General features: G+C 36.7%; 1 pseudogene; it reads right to left on the bottom strand.

Annotated features, from left to right (window-relative positions):
- Window positions 1-1572: 1572 nt before the first annotated feature.
- LOC132272432 (MDIS1-interacting receptor like kinase 2-like) overlaps window positions 1573-9496 on the bottom strand; it is a 31832-nt pseudogene continuing 23908 nt past the window's right edge.

Below are 9496 nucleotides of genomic sequence, written 5' to 3'. Positions count from 1 at the left end.
TTTAATGGTGGGCCAGTGCTACAATGACCAAGGAAAGCGTGCAAGGAACGCACAATGACGACCAACTCAAGTACTGATAGTGGTTTTTGGAAGAGTCACGTTCAATTGAGTTTTTATAAGTAATAAACGATATTATAATAAGAACGTCATATGTGATTTTCATTCCACTTAAAATAGTCAAATACATTCTACTTTTTAACTATTATTATTATTATTTTTTTCCATTAGGATAAGAAAACAAATTTCAACTTCACAAATTATAGTCGCACATACTTATAGCCCAAAGCTAGAGTTAGTAAACGAACCGAGTTTGAACACATTTTTTAGGCTCGTTTAGTAAATGAGCCGAGCTTGAGCAACGCTAAGCTCGGCTCGTGAACAGGCTCGTTTAACAAAATGATTAATTTTTATTTTATTTTATTTTATATTAATATACAATTGTGTGGCCTATTTAATATAAAGCCAATCTAAATACATATTCATCAGTCTAATTTCATTTAACTTTAAGCCCAACTTTACTTCAACTTAAGCCCAAGTCTACTTAACCTGTTACATTTACCCTATCATCACTATATATATCTTTATATCAGGCATTATTTTCTGACCAAATTCATTACAGCAACCGCTCCTCCAATCTTCACAACGTCGCTTCTTCCTCTCTGCACAACGTCGCTTCTTCCTGTCTAGCACGCTGCTGACTGTCTCCAACAAATCTTTGCAATATTTGCTATGAAACCCTAAACAAATCTTGCAACATCACTCCTCTAATCCCATCCCTTTCAACATTGATTTCCTCTCTCTTACAGTGAGGGTTTCCAATAGATCTCTCTCTCACATTTCTCTTTGGATCTCGATTACTCAATTCCAATATAGTGGTGGGGAGATCAGAAAAATTATCGGAGAATGCGAAAGTGATGCTCTTCGATCCATTGTCAAAACAGTATTAGATCTCAAGCCTTTTTTATTTTTTCATTTTGGATTGAAGGCAAGCCCGAGCTTGCCAAAATATTGGCGAGCTAAGCTTGAGCCTGCCAAAATATTGGCGAGCCAAGCTCGAGCCTAGTTTGGCCAAGCTCGCCCAAGCCGAGCCTGAGCCTGAGCACCCTCCTGAAATTGGTGAGTCGAGCCCGAGCAAGGTAAAGCTCGGCTCGGCTCATTTGCAGCCCTACCCAAAGTCCAAGAAATATCATTTGATTTTAAAGACAAGAAGCTTTCGCTGTACAGTAAAGAAGATATAGAGTTGCAAGAAATTTCAATTGATTTTTGGGGTAGGGCAGCCCAATCTACAAAAGCCAAGCAGAGGGAAAAGCCTAAAATCTATGGGCCCATGGCCAAGAACGCTACAATGAAAAAGTCGTTACTCAATATTCGGAAAACCAAAGAAACTCTACATTTGAAAATTAGAGATTTTGAAATACAGTTGAGGGAAGTTCCAATCTGCAGCAATCCAGCGAGCTCTTCTGCAGATTGATATCTCACCATGTTGAAGATGGAATCAAACGCCATTGAAAGAGGGGATCTACTATTCCTTCAAATTCCGTTTCGATAAAAACTTAGAAGATGCAGAAATGCTCAGGAGGCTAAACATCCAATATCAAGCAGTTGTCCTATTACAATGACGTGGAATGGATTTTGCAGAGTTGGCCTTCGTTTCGATAGCTCTGTGGAGATTTTTCCCATTGTTGGCCGAGATTGGGGACCGATATGCAAGCATGTAAAAACCAGCTTGGTAATAAAGACTATTTCGTCTGCTACCTCTTCTATTGGAGGTGAAAGACATTGATCCAACACATCCTTCAAGAGTATATCTCGGACAAGCAATGTTGGTGGCGATGATGATGATAATGATAGAGAGGAGATGAGCTCGCCTGGATGCTTTCCCATAATCATTTCCAATGTTAGCACTCCAAAGCTAAAAACATCACATTTCTCATTCACTTCCGTTGTATAAGTAAGTTCTGCAACGCAATGAATAAAGGACAAGAAAAGTAAAGAGAAATCTGGCAATATAATTTTTTTTTCTAACAATCATTGTTCAACATAACTATAAAACACAAAAAGGTGAGGATTAAGAGGTATAAAAAATTGGACATTTTCGCTATTTAGGCTAAATTATCTTTTTATGAATGAGAAATTGGAGATGATGTTAATCATATATCAAGGTAGGATGGGTTAAATGAAGATGAGCATCTAGTATATTGTGTAATTAGTGTATTCCATTAAGATTGAAAGAAGTGTTTTTATAGAACAACAATTCGACCAAAATCATTTAAAATAATGTAATAATCAAAATTACCTACAGCAGCATACCCAAAGGTCCCCGCGAATGAAGTTTAATTGGAAGAGTAAGGATTTAGAAGCCTAGCACTGCCAAAGTCAGAAATGTGAGCCACATATTCAGAATCTAACAAAACATTCTTGCTTGATATGTCCCGATGAACTATAGGAGGCGAACAATCATGATGCATGTAACACAAATCATCTGCCACATCTTTTACCTCATTTACTCTCTTAATCCATCCACACTACAAGGCTTGTTGGCCACTACTCAAGATCTTTTGTAAACTTCCCCCTTCTAAGAACTCGTAAATCAAAAACGAGTGTTATGGGTGCGAACAAAAACCATAAAGCCTCACAATATTCCGATGACGTATATCTGTTAATGTTTGGATTTCACTTATAAATTCATTTTGATCAGTAGCTCGTCCACCATCATCTTCTAGGGCATGAAGTTTCTTCGCAGCAACAACTTGACCACTCGGCAATTGAGCTTTATAAACACTTGCTGATCCTCCTACCCCAATGTAATGATCAGAGTTGAAGTCCTCTGTTGCTTTAATGATGTTTTCATACACCAGTTTTCCATCATAGCTCCATATTGCAAATAAATTCTCATTGTTTTCTCTTCTTGGCTCATTTTCTACACTGTCCACTTTGGGGTAAAGAAGATAAAAAAATCCCAACAACCATAAATGAAATAAGTAAAATGCCTAAAAGAGGGACTATAATTAAAATCACAAGCTTGTTGCTCTTCTCCTCCTTATTAGCATCATTGTTTGTTGTGGGGGCGCAAGCCTTCAAACCAGTGGCATTGCCGCACAAAGCTTTGTTATTATTGAATGCATTAAACAGAGCCTATACATACCACCTTTGGGAATTCAACTTTTTGAGAATGAAACCGTACGTGACCTTTGCTTAGTTGGGTCCTTGAAAGATTTTCTGACATTCACTTGCACTTTTTTCTAGTGGAGAAAGAGGCACACTCACTTGCGAGAAAAATGTTTTTATTGTGGGGTATGTTTGGATGGAGAGATTTGGAGGGATAGTGAGAGAAAAAAAAAAAACAGAAAGGATAATGTAAATTGTATTTGGGTTGGTTAAAATGAGAGAAAAGAAATGATAGGGAGAGATAGGGACGGATAGCTCCCTCCCTATCCCTCATTTTCTGTCTCTCCAAAAATGAGAAGATAGAGAGAGAAATGATAGTGTTTAAGTAGTATTTTCATAATTCCGAAACCGCCCTCAACAATTACAAAGAGGAAAATATTATTCCACTCATATCCCATATATTTTAAAGGACATGATAGTAATTTGATTGTTATCATTTCTCTTATTTTCTTCCTTCTATTATATCTAAATAATAATACTATCCTTTCTTTTCTTTTCTATTTAATCAAATATAAATAGAGAGTATTGTTATCCTTTCTTTTATTTTCTTTTCTCTTATAACTAATACTATCACTTCTTTTCTCCCTTATGTATCCAAACAAAGCTATAGTTGCACTAGTGGGAGGAAATGGAAAGAACTGTTCTACGAGTTTGTTCACATTTTCAATAATAAGTGGGTACATTTTTGTTCTTTCTACTTGCATAATAAAATATTAATTAAGAGCGATAATATTCTCTCTAAAGAAGGGAGCACCAAATGGGAGGCCAAATAAAGCAGATAATGCAGGAAAGAAACATCCACTAGTTAAGAAGATAATGTAGGGAGTTTGGGAAATTAAGGACTTGCATGGTTTTCTCAAAAAACAATTTTGAAGAACTCAAAAAACTTTAGTGAACTATAAAAGACAATTCAAAACAAGTCTTTTTTAACTTAGAAATTGTTAGAAAAAAGAACCATGCAAACCCAATTTTTTTTTCTTCTAGTTCTCTTTAGGGAGGCCATTTGAATGACAAACCACATATATAACCACGAATCCAAAGAACATGTGAATCATGTAACACCCCAGACACAAAGATTAATGTGAACAAATCATAAATACTGGTGGTAGTCGCGGCACCATTGTTTAAAGATGTGCTAAGAGTGTAAGTGTGCAATGTGGTCAAATTTATAAAAGTCACTAGTACCTCTAACTAAAAATATAGCTAGAATGAGTAGGGATCATCCCAAGGGATTGTGGGCGTGTTTGCAATGGAAACAATATATAGGGTTAGTAGGTCAAGTGATCAAAAGATAATTTGTTTGGTTGATTAACTACAATGTAATTGAAATTAAAGCAAGTAAAAGGTAACAATTTAGAAAGTAGGTAAAAAGATATAGAGGAGAGGACTTGGGGTACTAGAGCTCACCACTAAGCTTGACTTCACTAGACACTAGCAATTGAAATTAGGCATGGATGTCAAATAAGTATAGATTGTCTAGCCAACTCAATGGAAAGCACAATCTATCAAATGAGGCCAAAATCCATTCAGTGAAACCACAATTTATGCATCCACAACTATCTAAAAGCATACACCCTTTGCATTCATAATTATAGAACACCAAGGAACAAGAATAGATTGTCCACCTATCTATGACTCTAAACCAACTACACTACATCTACACTAACGACATGAAAATTAAACTAAGTAAGCTAAAGGTGTGGCACAATTTATCAAGAAACAAGTGTGAACCATCAAATAAATTACAAGAGTGTTCAATTAAGCATTATGTTTTGATCATCACTAGATTAACTTCATCCATACACACATACATGTATAAACTCCACTAAATCTAGAGAAAAGCGCATGAATCACCCATTCTAGCATATATAGACATATGATTAGAAATAGACAATCAATTGAAAGCATTAATCCATACACATCAAGTAGAAACCACAAGATATATATATAAATCCAAGATCAAAACATTTGTTACAAGTAAATCCCCGAAAAAGTTGTAACGACCCACTCTACCACATGGTATGATATTGTCCGCTTTGGGCCTGAGCCCGCACGGTTTTGCTCTTGGGCTTCATCCCAAAAGGCCTCATACTAATTGGAGATGACACACTTACATATAAGCACTTCACTTTTCCTTTACCCAGGCGATGTGGGACTGTGTACCCGTAGCTCGCCAATGTGGTAACTTGACAATGTCTCTCGCACCCGCCCATAGCACACCCGCCCACAGGGTCATCTATACAAAGCACTAAGTCTAGGAAGCAAACTTAGGGGCTACTCTAGCCCCAAGTAGATGTCTAGCCACTCATTGAAGTAGTCATCCAACCCTCAAGGGCTATCTCCATGGTAGGAATGACCTCCTTCTTGATGGAAACCCTAAAAGAATAGAAGAACTCCCAAAGATGTGTAAAAGATTTCTAGTCTCTAGCCTCCTCTCCAAGATATGAGATGTGTAAGTTATGTTGAGATATGAAGATATGTGTAAAAATGGCTCAAAATCCTTATATAGGAGGCTCAAGTGTCACACCCAATGGTCTGGATTCGTGCACTAGGGTCCTTGCAATGATTGCACCATGAGCCAACTTTTAATGAGCTGGAATTTGTTTTATTTCAGACTTGAGGAGGTTCGATCGATCGAACTGTGTTGAGATCGATCGAACTAAGGTGAGATCCATCGAATGCTGCAGAGATCGATCATCCTTGGTGGCGCCTTTTTGAATAAAGACAAGTCTCTGAGATATTTTGAGATATTTTAGGAAAAAGACAAGAGTGGTAGGTGGGGTGGTAGTGTGGATAAGATCGAATAATTTCGATCAATCTGAGAATGGTTGGATCGATCGAAGATGGTGAGATCTTTTGGATAAGGACGATTGCTTAGATCCATCTTGATAAGGCCAGATCGATCTTACTTTGATCGATCGAAGGAATGTTAAGATCGATCGAACTTGCTGTTTTTCCACACTTTGCTTCCATTTTGCTCCTTTCTTCCATTCAGCTTGAGACTGCTTCTTTTAAGCTCTTATTTGGCTGAATTAACTTATTTTTGGGATAAGTGCCTGAAAATGGCAATAACATGAAATTAGTCTAAGACGGAAAAATAAGATAGATAAAGGTCCTAGAATACCTAAGCTTAAGGGGTTTAAATGCGCAGTTTTTAGGGCTCATCACACCCCCAAACTTAAATATTGCTAGTCCATAGCAATGAACTACAAAGTAAAGGAATGAAATGAACAACTATACAACTATAAATCTAGAAAGTAATAATGGATAACGCCACTTTCGTAGGGAATATAATTGCATTTAGCATATGCAACAAGCCTTTTAAATCCCTAGGTTACCCTTAGTGGATGAGTAAAGTCTCATGATGGTTTCCAGAAATGATACCCACAAACATTAAGCTCATTATCACAAAAGAGGCACCAATATTGCAAACAAGCATTGGGAGAAAACTACCTCAAGTATGCAATTTTTTAACCATTTCCTAGCAATCTCCCAAAATTTCAACATCAAGCAAACAAGTATGATCCTCTATAGATTAAGAAAATGATCATGCAAATCAAAACAACTCTAGAATTCTTTTAAGTAGACCGGCATCAAATATGTTGCTATCTTAGCCAACTAAAGAAATGATCACATCCTTACCCTCAAACTAGCACACAAATCTAGTACCGATCATCAAGATAAAGAGTGGACCTTTTATTAAAGCTTTATTTGATCTAGGTGCGCTTATTCTTTTCACTCAATTTTTTAATTTATTTTTATTTTTATTTTTAATCCTAAGGATTAAAGATGGAAGTATGGTGCAATGTGCTGATTTATTAAGCTTTCTAGTGATCCATGAGGTCGAGCGTTAGGTTAATGATTCCCAAACTCGACGGCTGTAGGGCACTATGTGACGGCCCAAGGTTTTTCAACCCGGTGCGTCAGTGATGAACCGAAAGATGACCCGATAACGGATCCGAATTGTGGAAGCAAAAGATGAAACGAAATCCCTAGGGACACAACATGTTTCTAGGACACCAAAGAGACCCTCAATAAGATCATGGAACCCATAGAAAACAAATGCGTAAATAAGATCTAAAAAATGGACAAATGGAACCCAAGGGTAAAATGGTCATTTCCATCCTAAAAGTGAGTACTACCAAGCACACCGTTGGAAAGACAACGAAAAATAAATGAATTTAGACTTAAGAATCACTTGATTCGGAGTCCGGACGGCAAAGATATCAAGTCTTGAAGTCGAAGGAAGAAAAGCCCTATCCCGGTTCGAGCCAAAAACTAACTCCCCTCCACTAAAACTGGAATAACTTGAGCTACCAAATGAATCTGAAACTCTAATTGGTACAATTGGAAAGCTTATTTTGATGTGGTCAATTTAGACTCAAGAACGGACCAATTTGGAGTTAAAACGAGGAAGATATGACAATTTGAAGTTGGAGGTGCAGTGTTGAACCAAGACACAAAAACACTCTATGAACAGTACTTCGAGCGCTCGAACTAGGACTTCGAGCGCTCGAACAATACCTGCCCGAGACCAAAACTTTCTACCCAAACTTTGAGCCCTCGAACTCCCATTTAGAGCGCTCGAACTCCTGTAGCTGCACCTGAAATGCAACCTTGAAATGCCATTTTGAGGACTTTCTGGGACTTTTTTGGAAAAAAGTTGTGAAGTAACCCCCCTGAAAATCATGTTTTCTGGTCAACCATGTCAAGACCAACATTTATTTTTCAAGTTAAATACCAAAAATGCCCTTGAGGTCTCATTTAACAAAAAAATGTAAATGAATGCTACTCTAAGTGTCCATTTCTTCAAGAATGGTGTTGTGTGCCAAAGTGAACATGCACACATATGTAAAATGAGAAAATGCAGGTGTTCCAATAGCTCATGGTCACATAACATGTCATATACAAAATACAACCTGTCAAACCTCGAATTCTCATCATTTCATAAGACAACTATGGGATTAAACTAGCATACATGTGATATAAATGTACATGGCACTTGGCCTCATGTTATGCATACAAAATAGACATCTTCAAGTGTTCTTAGATATACATTACACATCAAGGAAGCCATTTTAGCTTTTACAATACCATACATCCATGGTATACAAAATTAACATCCAAAAAGGAAGGCATGCTAAACAAGTGCATGTCAATATACAAAAATGCTTCAAATAACTCAAAATCTTCTAAGGATTATGAGCATCCAAGAACATGGTCTCTTTACCTGAAAAATAACCCAAACCACTAGGGTGAGTAATCAAGTTACTCGTAGGAGAAGCATATACGTATACCCCAAAGTTTCAATATCATTGTAAGATTAATATAGACGAATACAAGGGAGCATTCCACTTAACGTCTATGTTCAAGGTGTTCTAAGGGATCATCTTAAGCTAACTTAAATGTTTCTTAGCAACACAATATCAAAATGGATGTACTTAGCAACATCAAACCGCATATAACAAAATTTACAAGTTACAAATAGCATTGATTGTCAACTTGGAAATGAATGCGAAATAAAAAAAAGTAGAATGGACACCTAAGCTCGGAATTCTGCCGAGACCTCAACGGTTATTCCGGGCATTAACTCGCAGGGAAGACCACCCTAAGTGCGCACTATCTCGATTGGGGAGAATTCATACCTTCCGCACTAGAGCCAAACTCTAGCCATGTTACTAGTAACCATGTCCCAAGAGAATCCAAAGTATATATCAAGTTCAAAACTTATATATAGATAACAAGGCATATAAACCACCTTCCATGCACAAGTACTTTGAAACCATACAAACCATGTCTTAGGGTTCCAAGGCTAGAATGACATGATAGATGAAAAGTTCTTAACATGATATTATGCACAAAACAATATCATTAACTTATCAATTTAAGCATGCCTCAACAATAAGCCATATATACTAAATGTTTGCATTTTAGCAAATAGCTTCTAAAACAACCATGATTATCAATAGTAATACACTAGAATGTAGGATTTCCATCACAATAGCATAGTAATTCAAATCATTAAGAATTCTATACAACTTCAACAATCCTACTCAAGATATATACACAACATACATGCTTGATCAATGAAATCCTAAGTCAATCATAAGGATTTCCTATAGTATGCAATACTACAATTCTAAAAGCATGTATACAATATATATTAAACCCCAAAGGATTTCAAAACACTTAGAAAATAAACATACTACCACCCCTACCTCAATAGAGAATTGTATCTCTATAATCTAAGCAACCAAGCACTAAATGGAAAACAAGCTTAGGGTTAATGAAGAGGAGAATGAGAGGAAACTTTTACTAGTTAAGGTTC

The sequence above is a fragment of the Cornus florida genome, unplaced genomic scaffold (assembly GCF_030987335.1).
Source record: "Cornus florida cultivar Cherokee Brave unplaced genomic scaffold, ASM3098733v1 CherokeeBrave_3.0.0_Hap2_Chr09, whole genome shotgun sequence".
In the NCBI taxonomy this organism is placed as follows: Eukaryota; Viridiplantae; Streptophyta; class Magnoliopsida; order Cornales; family Cornaceae; genus Cornus; species Cornus florida.
Note: the sequence above shows the minus strand (reverse complement) of the source record. Positions and strands in the feature narration are given on the sequence as shown.